This window comes from Euleptes europaea, chromosome 1, assembly GCF_029931775.1.
Source record: "Euleptes europaea isolate rEulEur1 chromosome 1, rEulEur1.hap1, whole genome shotgun sequence".
NCBI classification, from domain to species: domain Eukaryota; kingdom Metazoa; phylum Chordata; class Lepidosauria; order Squamata; family Sphaerodactylidae; genus Euleptes; species Euleptes europaea.
Genome location: NC_079312.1, coordinates 55,743,269 through 55,758,745, shown reverse-complemented (window position 1 = coordinate 55,758,745; position 15,477 = coordinate 55,743,269).

Here is a 15,477-nt window from a genome sequence, read left to right as displayed (position 1 = left end):
GGGTGGGAGGAAGCATTTGGGCTGGATCATTTTGGGTAAGGTGGTCTGCGAACCCCCTTTTACCGCAGTTTGGGTCCCAATAAGGGAAGTGGCAGGCCATAAGGCCCAGCGCGAGGGTGGAGCACAGTAGGCCATTTCCTAGGTGGCAGGGGCATCACCAAGTGGCACACACCCTGGTGATCCCCGGTTCTGCCATTCCTACGCACTCCCAGCAGGACCGATGGGAGCAGACAGCACATCAGGCCGCATTGGGGCCGGTTGATGTATGGATCCAGCCCATATGCTAAGCCAATGTTTCATAGCTGTTGTAAAGTTTGAAAATTGTGGCCAATTTCATTCCACTTAAATAAATATTTTCATATCAATTATAAAGTTCTCTTTCTACTTACATTTCTGTTTGGTCTTTATTTGAGTCCGAAGCTTCCTGCATCGTAGCCCTGGAGCTGCAACTTTTCTTTTTGATCAGCCTTTTTGTGTGTGCAGTAGTAGCCTTTTCTGTTTAGGATTCTGTTTAGGCTTTGAAGATGTCTTGAGGTCTTGAGGCCTCCAAAGGCCTGTCCTCATCCTCCATCCCCTTCCTTCTAATTCTCAGGAGTGTGAGGATTGAGAGGCCTACAAGCCTGTGAGAGTCCTGCTTCTTCATAGATCCTTGGGTAGATAGTTATGAAACTGCATCCACCTGCAAAAAGGGCAAAGGGCGGTAGGGTGGCAATTAGGGTTGCCAGACCCCCACCGGGGATGGGGGATCCCCCTCTTTGTGTCCCCTCCCCTCATGCCATCCAGCTGGCCGGCGGGGGTCTTATGAGGCTTAAAATGAGGCCTCACATTAAAATGAGGCCTCACACCGGTGGTGTGCTGGGACGAGTACGACGTTCCCTCAGGTTGTCCTGGGGGAAATCCAAGTTTGCATTAATTTAGGGGTGATATATGCACCCCAATCCGACCCTTGCAAGTGGGTCGGACAGCAGGAACTCCCTGCAGCCCGCAAACGCAGTTTGACCTCCCAAAGACACTGAGGGAGCTTTACAAGTCCCCCGGAGCTTTGGACGCTGGTCCTGCGAGGGCACTTAGGGAAAGGAATCGCCAAAACGCAACTTTGGCATAAGGCTCTACCCTCCACCACCTTAATACCAACATAAGGACTATTTTAAGAAAAGAACCTCACCTCTCGATGCCTAAGTGAGTACAAAGAATCCTTCGTCTTTTACTGGCATTACTGAACAACCGGGGGGTAGATGAAGATATTCCCAGTACCTCTGCTCCTCCCTTATTTGAATCGGGAAAGTTTGATTTGTAAATTCCATCTGGATTAGCGGCAGGAGCCTTATCAAATAGATCATCTTAAACCAAAACAAAGAGTTGGAAGGACGCTTAGATGATGGACTAAAATTTCTACCAATGAGAAGCAACTTGGAGGGAAGGGGAGGGTGAATCTCTTCCTGATTCTCTGGTGAAAAAGAATTTCCTGCCACGTTAGCAGCAAGGGATTCATCAGACCGGAAGCCCCTCTATACCACCCTCTCTATCATTTGAGTCATAACAACAGGAAACAAGTCGCAGGACCGGATACGCGTCGCACTTGAGTAACACAGAAACAACTCCTGAAGGAAACAACCATCGAGATGAGGCGGTAGAAGGTCCGTGGCAAATTCAACTTCCGGAATACTTCCTGGTAGATCCGACCTAGAGCGTCCAGTAAAACTCGTTGATATTTCAAAACTTTATCAAGCTGTTTTAAAGCCAAATTTGGCTCTTTTCAACCCGAAAAAATTATTAAGCTGATCATTGAACTATCCTCTATTACTCACCACCTGGAGTGGTCTCCTGCTAGATGACCACCAAATTCAATCAAGTTATATATTCTGGAACCTCTCCCTGATCTGGCTAAATATATAGCCCTGCTCTTATGAAATCAAAGGGAATTTTACAGAATTCAACCATGGAAAAAAAAGTACAGGATATGCTTGCTAAACATTGTGAGGCGACAATTAAACAATTAAAACAGATTTCAACACAGATGGCTCAATTGATTTCAATGATGATGACTCTTGACCAATCATCACAGGTATGTAATCAGAAGTTGAATCTGGTTACAGAAGACATAAAAGTCTTGAAAATTCAAACGATGATTACAAATACAGACATACAAGCAATGGATTCTTCTGCCCAAAAAGTTACGGAAGAACACAAGGATATAAAGAAGAAGACAGAAGTTCAAGAAAGTAACCAGTTGGCGATAAAGAGATCAGACATACAAGAAATGGACTTCTCATCTAAAAAAGTCATGGAAGGACGTGTGGATATAAGGAAGGAGAGAGCAGGTCAAGGAACACAGATTGAAGCCACGATGAAGATGAAGCCCAGAAAGAATTATTTTTGGATACGCAGCTTGTTTGAGGAAATGAGAGAGAACAAAGAAATCCTGTGCCCATACCTGACTGGCTTATTTCAGTTACAGAAGGAAGTATTAGACCATGGTTAAAGGATGGACTTAAATATGATTGCTGGATTGGAAGGCTTTGACAGTGTGGACGGGTGGCATGGCTATAAATGAAGTAGTGGAATTAAGATTAAGACATCACTTTTGGATTATATAAATGTCCTCCTAATATAGATTATCAATTGATATAAAGGTATACTGGAATGGGTAGACTTTTGATATGGATCTGGGATATGATTTACACTGAAATAAGATTGATTAAACAGGAAATATCCCCAAAATACTGGAGAGAATGTTGTTTAGTATGATTAAATTTATGTTATAATGGCTGCAATTTGATGCAGCCAAATGGAAAGGGACAAAGGTTTCAGAATAAAGGGATTAAATCATTTTAATGTTAGAACTGGTGGAGTTGGAGAAACTAGGGAAAAGGGGAGAATTGAAGGAATCATTGTGATAATGTACAAGACCTGGGAATAATGGAAGGTTATTTTCTATTCTGATCCAGAATGTAAAACTTTATAAAATATGAAACTTTAGAATGAAATTAAAGCTAGGATCAGTACATGTTAACGAAGGATAATAATACTTTATTAAGAGGTAGATGGAGGTGATGGGGAAGTCGTTATACTTTTATGTTTAATGGTAATTAAGACAACAATCAATATAATTGTGATTGCGATACTATTTTTACATTGTTGTCAAAATTATGGAGAATTTATAGTTTTAAAAAATCAATAAAAATTTATTTTAAAAAAATGAGGCCTCACATCACTGGTGTGATGACATCACTTCCAAAAGTAATGTCATCATGCAGGCGATGATGAAGGAGACACTCTGGTATTTGGGTAAAAGTCTATGGTAAAAACAATTTCTGCCATAGAGTTTTTGCCCAGATACCAGCGCACCTCTCTTGTCATCAGTGACTTTATGATGTCACTTCTGGAAGTGACCTTATCATGCAGGCACTGTCAAGGCCTAGGCCTCCATTTTACGCTGGTAAGATCCTTCACCCCCTTCCTCGCTGGTGGCTAGGGGGGACCTGGCAATCCTAGTGGCAATCAGTGGTCTAACATTTAGATTTAGATTGGCTAACATGCATTAGACTTGCTCTCATATTCATGCCTTTTCATATGTATTCCTGTATCAATTATCTGATCCTGTTAGCAATTTGCTTTTGTAGTATATTGTGCAGTTAGGGATGACAGCCTCCAGGAGGGACCTGGGGATCCCCAGAATTACAGCTCATCTCCAGACTACAGAGATAAACTTCCTTGGATAAAATAGATGCTTTGGAGGGCAGACTTTATGGCATTGTACTCAACTGAGGTCTCTGTCCTCCCCAGGCTCCATCCCCAAATCTTCAGGATGTTCCCAACCTGGAGCAGGCAACCCTAGTCCCCCATCCCACTGCCAGTGGCCAGGGGGACCTGGCAACCCTATGTACAGTAGTGCCTTCCAATATACTGCTTTGTTTGTATCCGTAACACTTTGGACTTTGCATCTTCCTACGGACAGCCTTGTACCCAGCAGGATGATAAGAATCAATAGGATCAAAGGTCTCCTGCTTAAGGGGATTGAATTAACAGCAACAAACACATTTCTGTGTGGGATATCATAGCTTTATAACAGGGGAAAGAAGGATTTCGGGAATGCAAACATCTTGACTTCTGGGAGGTGCCACCTTTCCCCCCCCCCTATGGTTATTGCTAGGGCTGTTGAATTTAAAAAAAAATCGGTATAGTTCGGATTCGGCTGAATTCGGCCCATTTAGATTCGGGATATGCCGAAGTCCGAACTCCCCCACTTCGGGTCCGTGCAATTCGGCAGGAATTCAAAGTTCGGGAAAACATTCGGCCGAATAAAGCCTTTAAAAACACAATCGCGCCTTTCCGCTGAACCCATCTTTACAAAACTTGGGTGGTATCTTAAGAATGATTGCTATGCTGAAAGTTTGGGGGCTGTATCCCCAAAAAAGCGCCCCCTGCAGCCACGTAAATGGAAAAAGGGGAGAGGGAAAAGGGGGGGAGCCCATATCTCGAGACCCCCGACCCAATGTTTACAAAACTTGGGGGGTATCTTAAGAAGGTTCACCTGAAGCTCCACTGAAAGTTTGGGGTCTGTACCCCCAAAAATGTGCCCCCTGCAGCCATGGAAAGAAAAAAGGGGGGAGCCCATATCTCGGGACCCCCTGACCCAATGTTTACAAAACTTGGGTGGTCTCTTAAGAAGGCTTGTCTGAATCTCTGCTGAAAGTTTTGTGTCTCTACCCCAAAAAATACGCCCCCTGCAGCCACAGAAAGGAGCGAATGTGCACAAGCACTCCCCCACACACACACAAGGATTTCCCTCTCTCTCTCTCCCCGGCCGGGCCGCACATCAGCTGATTCCTCCAGTACTCAATCCTGACTGATTGGCCAGAAGAAGACCCAGCTTGGCCACCGATTGGCCGGGGGAGGAGAATGCTGCTTACTGACGGTTATGCTGCTTACTGACGGCCGCGAATTGGCCGGATTTATTCGTGAACTCCCGAACTCGCTGAATTCGGCTCCCCGGTTTCCTGCCATTTTTGAGTTCGGTTTGTCCCGAACTAAAAACCACCGAATCAGGGGAAATTCGGCTGTTTTTCAGTTCGGGCCGAACCGAATCAACAGCCCTAGTTATTGCTCCTATATCTTTAAGAGCTTAGTGCAAGGAGTAAATTCTGTAGGTAAAGCATTGCTCATCAGGGCTGCATCTGCAGTCTAGGAAAAAATGCGCTTTCAGTACTTCTGTGTCCATTGTTAAGGATCCGGAAAGCTGCCATGTGATAATATTGGCAAATTTGTCTGAGGCATACACAAGAAAATAAACAGTGTTTAACTATGTTCATAAACTAATGATTATCTAGCACGATATCTCAAAAATAACTATGTTAATTAGACTTCATCTGGAAGAACACTGCTGACTTACACCAAGCCAGACCACTGGACAACTTGACTCAGTAATGTCTCTGCTGACTGACAGGCTGTACAAGGCGTCAGACAGAGAAAGCTGTTTCTGACAGTTGCTGCCACCTGGAAACTTTGACTTGAGATGCTGGGGCTTTAGGGTTGCCAACTGGAGCCTAGGAAATTCCAAAAGATTTGGGGGCAGTGTCAGCAGAGGGGAGAATTTAGGGACCTTATGCCACAAGGTATCCCATGGAGGAACAAATGCAATAAGGCAAGCCTTTTTATGTAAAGACGGATTATGAGGAGAAACCACTACAAGTGGAGAGTTCTATAACACGGAACTGATGAAGAGATTCAAAACAAGGATTTCTCGCAAGGGATCGTCTTCCAAGATTGAAAGCATTCTCTTCTACAAAAGAACAGAAAATAGGAAAATTTGAACCTTTGTCCTGCATAAAGAATACAAGTGCAGCATACTATGTATGGACTATTATATAGACTCTTCCATTTGATATAGACACCTGTGTGTTATATTACTATGATAGAGTGTACTTTATGGATATGGTAGGATTTCTGCACAGTATGTGAGATTGAACAGTGGTTTAATAGAGTTACTTTAAACTGGTTTTTGCCGGTCAGTGTTGGATTTTGGTTTAGCTATTCACTGGTTACACAGAAGTGCCAAGATTCTTTTCAGCAACATCTGGAGGTTGGCAACCTTATAGACTTGAACCTGGGATCTCCTACATGTACAGCATGTGCTTAGGGTTGCCAGGTCCCTCTTTGCCGCCAAAGAGGGTTTTTAGGGTGGAGCCTGAGGATGGCGCGGTTTGGGTAGCGGAGGGACTTCAATGCCATAGAGTCCAATTGCCAAAACGGCCATTTTCTCCAGGTGAACTGATCTCTATCGGCTGGAGATCAGTTGAAATAGCAGGAGATCTCCAGCTAGTACCTGGAGGTTGGCAACCCTACTTGTGCTCTATGCCACAGCTCCTCCATTGCTTTTTGTTAGTTCTTTGTCTACAAGCTGCCATTTATTCTAAAAAGCCCTCACAGTGTTTTATAATCTGAAATACACAAAGCAACACTGGGCAGGGATTGAACACCCTGGAATGAATTAATTTAAAAACAACAACAACAACAGACTTTGATGTATTTATGGATGGTGGGTTGGCTATTAGGCATTGGGAGTCTCCGAAGGACACACTGCCGGTGTTTTCACTTTGTCAATTTGCTGTCCTGGTTTTATGTTTGAAGCAATTGGGCTGTTTCTTTAAATTGAATTAAGGTGCGCAGGGATGAACCATGGATTGGGGAAGTGTGGAGCATTTATCTGAGCATGCTCTGTTTGCTCCCAAGGGGAGCAAAGAATTCACAAGGATGCAAGCAATGACCCAATTATTGAAACAGCACCTGGATGCGATATCCTTGTGGACTTGTTTCCATCTTGTACTCAGAGTGTTTTTTTCTGCACTCTCATGCCTTTATGCTAAGGAGGAATTTATAAATGAATACATATTTTGTGCTGGCTTTTTTTTTTTTTTCATCCTGCGTGATGCTGGCGTTTATTTTCTAGTGGATTCCAACCGTTTCTTTCTCATTTCACTGTTTTTTTTTTAAATTGCTTTTCTTTCTAACCCTGTTTGCTGTCGAAATAGTCGTTTTAATAATTCTTTCACCAAATGGTAATGAAAGCTGCAGTCCTGCATGCTGTTCAACGGGGCTCAGGCAGCTGAAACGGGTGCAGGATTGCAGCCAAGGAACAGAGACAAATAATCAGAGCACTCACTCATGTGAAATATCTGTTGCTGGGTTGTACAATTTCAGGCTGGAGAGAGAGGGGGGCTCGCACGTTTGAACGCTTTTCTGTGTTTAAAAACAACTGCCCTGGACATTCAACTGCCCCCCCTAATATATAACCCAGCAGATTCAGAAAAGGGGGGTAGGAGGCCAGTAGATGACACCTGCAGCTGCCCTCAATTATTAGGGTTGTCAACCTCCAGTTACTAGCTGGAGAGCTCCTGCTATTACAACTGATCTCCAGTTGATAGAGATCAGTTCACCTGGAAATAATGGCTGCTTTGGCAATTGGACTCTATGGCATTGAAGTCCGGCCCCCCCAAACCCCGCCCTCCTCAGGCTCCACCCCCCAAACCTCCTGCTGGTGGCGAAGAGGGGCCTGGCAACCCTACTCAATTAGAGGCCTGGTGGAAAAGCTCAATAATACAGGCCGTGTAGAACTCTTTAAGATCCTGCAGGGTGCTGATGTTATTGGGGAGGGAATTCCACCAGGCGGGAGCCAAGGCCCAAAAGGACCTGACTCTCATCAAGGACAGCCACACACTTCTAGGACTGAGGACCACCAACAAATTAGAATCATCAAAACATAATGTCCTTTGGGGGTGTACCAAGAGAGGCAGTCCTAAGGATACGAAGGTCACAGGCTGTGTAAGGCTTTAAAGGTCAAACCCAACACCTTTAACCTGATCCAATACTCCAGCTGGAGCCACTGTGGTTACCAAAGTACTGGCTGTATATGTTCCTGTGGCGAGGTCCCCATAAGGAGCCTTGCTGCGACATTCTGCACCAGCTGGAGCCTCCGGATCAGTCTCAAGGGCAGCCCGACATAGAGCAAATTGCAGTAATCAGCCTATCCAGGTTATTGCTGTTTTTTTTTTAAAAAAAATCAAGTATTTATTATAAGTGTTCTCATCCTTCCTGTTTTCTTTGTTAGTTTTTTCACACAGTGGTCAACCAGTTACTCTGGAGGGCCAACAAAAGAGCAGAGAGGCCAAGGACTTCCCCTGATCTTGCCTCCTAGCATGGGTACTCAGAAGTTCATCGCCTCTGAACGTGGAGGTTCCCTGTAGTCACTGTGACTAGTGGCCACAGGTAGACCTCTCCTCCATGAATCTGTCCAATCCCTTTTTAAAGCTGTCTGTGCCTGTGGCCATCTCTACATCCTGTGGTTATTTTCTGGTAGTTTTAAGGTATGCCATTCATATGCAATTTATGCACCATGCAGCATTTATATACAAAAAGGCATCTATTTTACTATGAGATTTAATTATTTTGATTGGGGAAAAGATTATCATAATTTCTTATTACCAAGAAACCATTAAAAAAACCTTCCAATTTTGAGTTCAAGCCAAGACAGTCATAAAATTCAGTAACACCCCAACATTTAAGCTGAGAATCCTAGGAGACAAAAGCAGTCCATCCAAAATATGCAACTTGATACCTGTATGTGACAAACCAAATCTAGATAATAATTCTGTTGCCTCCCTGAACTGGGATTAGTAGAATGATACATTGATGCCTAATGCAGAGATGTAGTAACTGCCCTTGACAAAAGCGAAGTGTTAAAAACAAACATTTATTTTGTAGGCTATCCGGGTTGTGTGACCGTGGTCTTGGTATTTTCTTTCCTGACGTTTCGCCAGCAGCTGTGGCAGGCATCTTCAGAGGAGTAACACTGAAGGACAGTGTCTCTCTGACAGTGTTCAGAAGAGTAACACTGAAGGACAGAGAGACACTGTCCTTCAGTGTTACTCCTCTGAAGATGCCTGCCACAGCTGCTGGAGAAACATCAGGAAAGAAAATACCAAGACCACGGTCACACAGCCCGGATAGCCTACAAGAACCGATGAACTCTGACCGTGAAAGCCTTCGACAATATTTTAAACATTTATTTTATTTTATTTTACTTTGATTTATATCCCATACCTTTCTTGGCCAGAGGTTCCTGAATAAGCTTAGTAGTCATGGGATAAGATAACAGGTTTTATAGATTAAAATCTTCTTAAATGACAGGAAGCAGAGAGAGAGAGAATAAATGGACAGTTCTCACAATGGAGGGAAGCAAGCAGCAGAGTCCCAAAAGAACTGATATTGGAACCAGTGCTATTTAATTTATTCATAAATGATTTGGAATTGAGGATGAGCATTGTAGTAGCCAAGTTTGCAGAAGCTATGTAATTATTCAGGGTGGTGAAAGCCAATGCAGAGTGTGAAGAACTAAAGGAGATTCTCTCTAAATGGGTAAGTAAGCAACAACATGGCAAATGAAGAACAATGTTGGTAAGTGTAAAGTGATGCATATCAGATTTTTAAAAATCCTAACTTTAAATGTATACTGAAAAAGCCAGAACTGGCTGAGACCGAAAGGGAAATGGATCTTGAGGTTGTAGTGGAAAGCTCAATGAAAATGTTGAAAAAGTGTGCAGTCGCAAAGAAAAAGGCAAACTCCATGCTGGAGATTTTGGGGAAAGGGATTGAGACTAAAATGTCCAGTATTGTGCTGGCCTTGTATAGAGCTAAGAAGTAACTTCATTTGGAATATTTGTGATGAAGACAGAGCTGAGAAGTTCAGATCTATCAATCATATTTTTTATCCCACCCTTGCTTCAAAAAGCGCAAGCATGTGGTGGTTCTCTCCTCTGTTTTATCTTCACAACCTCCATGCAAGATAGGTAAGGCTAAGGAAGAAGTGACTACTAGCCCTAGTGAGCTTCATGGCCAAATGGGGATTTCAGCTTGGTGCTCCCAGCCCAAATCTAATATGCTAACTACCACACCCCTTTGGCTCACAGATTACGGATGACTGACAGAGATTTAGGCAGAGCAACTGGCAAGACTTGGAGGATGAACGGAATCAGTTTGGAGTGAAAAACAGCCATGACAGTGTCAGTATGGGTGACGATAAATTACTGAGCAAAATCATTCACACTGCCCTCCTGCCAATACAGGCTTATGTAAATAACACTCATATTTATCTAAACAGCTGATTCTCCTAACGTTTCCAATAGAGTGTAGGGAAATGATATTGGATATGATTTAGTAACACAAAGGCTTCCCCCCTTGTTATTTCTGACTTGAGCACAGTAGAGATTGAGTCATTTGCACTACTTTTGACCCAATGTGATTGTTCATTGTCAGAAGCCAAATCTTTCATGAACTGAACCACCAGATGATACTCAGCTGTGTGCATAATGGGAAGCAGGGAACAGAAAGAAAGCGTCCCGTACCTCCCTGCCTACCCATTGTACTTACCCAGTCCTCTTGACTATCCAAGCGACGGCAAAATGTTTTAACGGGACCAAATCCCTTAGCTTCAGATCTTGCAGTCGTCACTTCCTCGGTTTCATGTGAATGGACTTGGTCTAATTTGAATGTTATATCACTGCCTGGATAGCCAGTGGTATTTCAGGCAGGAGAAGAATGCTGAGAATGTAAGGCATGCTCTTTCTCCCCCACCCCCTCACTGCACAAATGTCTGAGGCAGGGCTGCCAAGCCCCTGGTGGAGGCGGGGATCCCCACCCTCAGTTCTCATTGCCTGCTGCCACCACTCAGAATGGCATAGGGCTGCCAACCTCTAGGTGGTGGCTGGAGATCTCCCACTATTACAACTGATCTCCAGGCGACAGAGCTCAGTTCACCTGGAGAAAATGGCTGCTCTGCCAGGTGGACCCTATGGCATGATAACCTATTGAAGTCCCTCCCCTCCTCAAACCCCTCCCTCCTCCGGATCCGCCCCCAAAATTCTCCAGGTATTTCCCAATCTGGAGCTGGCAACCGTAGAGTGGCAGCATCATGTTCTTACTAGAAGTGTCAAAGAGTAGCTCCTAGAGCTACCTTTTGTTCTTTCTTGTTTTTTACCAGAAGCAACGTAACACAGCACACAACACTGCGCCCCCCCCCCCCATGGCCCATAACCCTCCCACTGAGTCTGAAGCCTGGTCTACACATGCAACAACATGAGGTGACAAAATTCTGAAGTTGTAGAATGGGCTGTACCATGTCAGACTGCAGGGAGCATATTCTTAATGTGTCTTTGCAATGCAGCTAAATATTAGTACATTGGGAGAAAGTTTCCACCTTATCCCTTCAAGTGTTATGCTATTGTTTGCTATTTGTAGGGAATAATTAATGTGGAGAACTTTTTTTAAAAAAGACCTTCACCTACACGTTGAAGTGGTAGAGTTAGGGTTCCCATTTGCCTGGTTATGGCGGGTAAATGCCCACCAATTAACAGGGCTGCCTGCCCACCCTCAACTGGTAGGTGGGCAGAAGCACACACAGCACAATAATATAACTTGTGGGGTGACCTATGTAGGGCCGGACCTGCAAGGAAGGTGGTTTCTGCGGGTGGGGTTCAGCCAGCCATCAGTCCAGGCTGTTGTTGTGGGGGAGTCGCCGGGTCGCAACCCTGCAGCCTCAGGCCTCTTGCTGGCTTTCCTCCCCGCCTCCCATTTTCCCTGCCAAGTAGCTGTTTGGCGGTGGGCGGAGCTGGTCAGGATGCTGCTGCTCTGGAGGTCTGGGCCAGCCGCAGCTGATTGCTCTCTGCTGTGGTTGCTGCTGCCCCCGTTGTTGGGACTCCTGCTACCTCCAAGGCTCCTACCTCCCCAAAGGTTTCCATTCTGCTGCCTTTGTGGTCAAGGCTTCTGCTGAGGATAGCTGGGGGTAAGTCTCTCTCATGTGCAATGCCAGTGATTGCAGGGTAAACCCGAAAGTGACATCATTGCGCGGGACGGGGGACCTGGCAACCTTATGTCCAGTCCATTCTACTGCTTCAGCACGCTGCCACATCATCTGCTGCATGTGTAGGCCTCAGTCTTATCCAATCTGACCTACTGTCGGAAGGAAGGAAGAAAAAGAAAGGGCCATAGGCCCAACTATGAGAGTTCTTTTCATTATGTGATCAGAAACCATTTGAGTGCCAGCAAGAAATATAGTATTTCAGTCCGAGTCCTGGATGTTCTGTTTTGCACTTGCAACCACAATACCAGACCATTCTGTCTCATCCTTCCTGGCCTTTCTTCAGTTCCATCCTCTTCCACGTGGTTTGTCCTTCTGTGGAACAGCAAAACTCTTAGTTTGCTCATATGACCATAAAACATACCTCGTCCTTAAATCAACTCCAAGAATAGCGATTTGATCCGACTCAACTTCCACACTCTAAACCACAACTGATTTGTTTTACACTGGTCACCAGTCCATTGATTTCTTAAGCATTTTGTAGCCTCTCTAGGGTTGCCAGGTCCCTCTTCGCCACCAGTGGGAGGTTTTTGGGGTGGAGCCTGAGGAGGGTGGGGTTTGGGGAGGGGAGGGACTTGAATGCCATAGAGTCCAATTGCCAAAGTGGCCATTTTCTCCAGGTGAACTGATCTCTATTGGCTGGAGATCAGTTGTAATAGCAGGAGATCTCCAGCTACCACCTGGAGGTTGGCAACAATCCTAAGCCTCACCATTTGAGAAGTACTATCATAACAATGCCTGGAAAGCAAGCAAGCAAGTGAAATGCTATTGTGTACTTCACTTTGCCATGACAACAAGGATTTGCCTTTCAGCCTGCAAAGGCAGATGAGACGGGCTACAGGATTAAAAAGTCCAACTTTTTTCCTTGTCCACATCTCTGTGTTTTTATGCCACAGTTGATTGCTTTTGCTCCTTAATTTCCACCTGTAAGATGGTGTTATTGAACCTGCTTTTTAAATTCCCCCCCCCCCCAAAAAAAAAGAACAGTTTTTTACACAAGGTCTCTTCCAGCAAAGCTTTTAAAGCTTTTTTTTTTAAAAAAAAAAATTCCAGGGAAAGACTTGGCATATGATTTTCAGGCAACAGTGAGAATTCAGTTGTTTATAATGTCCCTTTTTCTGCTCCCATTTTCTGCCTCTTATTGCAATGTCTGTAATGATATACAAGTGCCACTGCAGAATGTTAATGTCTGAGATAGAGAAGCCTTGTGTTACTTTAATGCCCTGATAGCACTGCAGCATTTTGAATGGGCTGTCCAAGTTATTTCGTATCTCCATTATTTAAATGAGCCTCATGCTAACTTGAGGTGGGTTAACCCAATAGGCTGTCAACCAATAAAAATAATAATGCTGTGATATAACATTTTCATTTACTCTGCCAGGATCAAGTGTGATCTCTGATTAATTTAGATGCGTCCACTGCCTGAGTGGCAGGTAACCATTCCTTTGACCCTTGGAGCATTATTAATCATTTATAGAGCACTTTGAATATGTAAATTACCTATCCCATTCATTCTTAGAACAGGCCAGGGAAAACCTAGATTGTTACTGTCCCCTTTCTAAAAAATAGATCTGAGTCTCAAACTGATACTGAAATTTCACGTGAATTGGGCAACATTTCAGAACTTGACTTGGAATGTTTGGGAGAAGTTTGACTTTGGAAATACTTTAAAACCAAACAAAGCACCCAAACCTAGATTTTGCACATTGTCAATTAATTACAATGATAATGAAATATGCCAGTTTGCCAATTCAAAGTTTCACTCTGATCTAGCTTATGTTAGTTGTCATTAATAGTGCAATCCAAAGAATACTTCCCTGAGAGTTAGCCCTCCTGAATAGACCTGAGTTGGATTCTGAGTAGACCAGCCTGGGATTGATCCCACAGTATGTATGTATGTATGTATGTATGTATGTATGTATGTACGTATGTATGTATGAAAATATATATCCCACCTTTCTTATTACTCAAATCCAGCCGATAGAGATCAGTTCACCTGGAGAAAATGGCCACTTTGGCAATTGGACTCTATGGCATTGAGGTCCCTTCCCTTCCCCAAACCCCGCTCTCCTCAGGCTCCGCCCCAAAAATCTCCCGCCAGTGGCGAACAGAGACCTGCCAACCCTGTCTGCAATCCATATCCCACCAAAAGCCCTGTCAAATACAATGGTCTTGCAGTGTCTTCTAAAAAATTCTAGAGATGGTGCCTCCCTCCCCTCCTCAGGGAAGCAATTGCATAGAGCAGGAATTAAAGTGAAAAAGGCACAGGGTCTATTCGATGCCAGACAGACAAGCCTCGGTGTGGGGTAGGATTGCCAGGTCCCTCTTCACCATCGGCGGGAGACTTTGGGGGCAGAGCCCAAGGAAGGTGGGGTTTGAGGAGGGGAGGGACTTCAATGCCATTGAGTCCAATTGTCAATGTGGCCATTTTCTCCTGGTGAACTGAACTCTATGGCTGGAGATCAGTTGTAATAGCAGGAGATCTCTAGCTACAACCTGGAGGTTGGCAACCCTAATGTGGGGACAACTAGCTGGTGGCAACCTAAGGGCTGCAAGTGGAGCAAGGGTTTATGGGAATGGGTAGTCCTTTGGACATGTGAGCCCCAGGAGGTGAAGGGCTTTAAAGGTCATAACCGGTACCTCGAACTGAACTCAGACATAACCTGGCAGCCAAAGTGGCTGGTTCAAGATAGGCAAAACATATTCTTCAGTGGACTTAGAAGGGTATAACTCTGCTTAGAATGGTATTTTTAGTCTCATGGAAACCCGTTCATCACACTTGTCTTAAATCCCAGGCAGGTCTGCAGAGAGACTGGGCAGAAATATAAATAGAGGACTAGAATTCTGCCCCGAACCCCAAGAAATAAGCAGCCTGCCTGTTCTGAAGACTGGAAAAGTGGGAACTGAGGAAGAGGCTAAAGCTTCTTAAAGCTTCTCATCTGCAATAGTAAAGAATAAACATTCACACGCACTTGGGAGATGCAAAAGTGATCAGCGCTGATGAAGGATGAGATCATCTTTCTATCTGAGAGGTAACTAGATCTGAAATCTCTTGAACATTTTGATAGGGCTGTCGATTCAGTTCGTCCTGAACCGAAAAACCACCGAATTTCCCCCGATTCGGCGGTTTCCAGTTCGGATGGAACCAAACTCAAAAAAAGGCGGCAAAACGACACGCTGAATTTGGCGAGTTCGGGCGAATGCCAAATAAATTCGGCAGGTTTGGCGTTCCCCCTTTTCCTGCCTTTAAAGACCGTCCTGCCCGGTTTCCTGGGAGTCCCAGGAAACTGGGCGGGGTGGTCTTTAAAGTGCTCTGCGCTACCTGCCCAGGCAGCATGGAGCACTCCCCCCCAGCTCAGCTGTTGGGTGGGTCCCCACCCAACAGCTGAGATTCGGACCGGGAGGGGGGGAAGTGCTCCGCACTGCCTGCCCAGGCAGCATGGAACACTTCCCCCCCTCAGCTGTTGGCCCCGCCCCGCCCAGGCAGCACAGAGCACTTCCCCCCTCAGCTGTTGGGCGGGTCCCCACCCAACAGCTGTGATTCGGACCAGGAGGGGGGAAGTGCT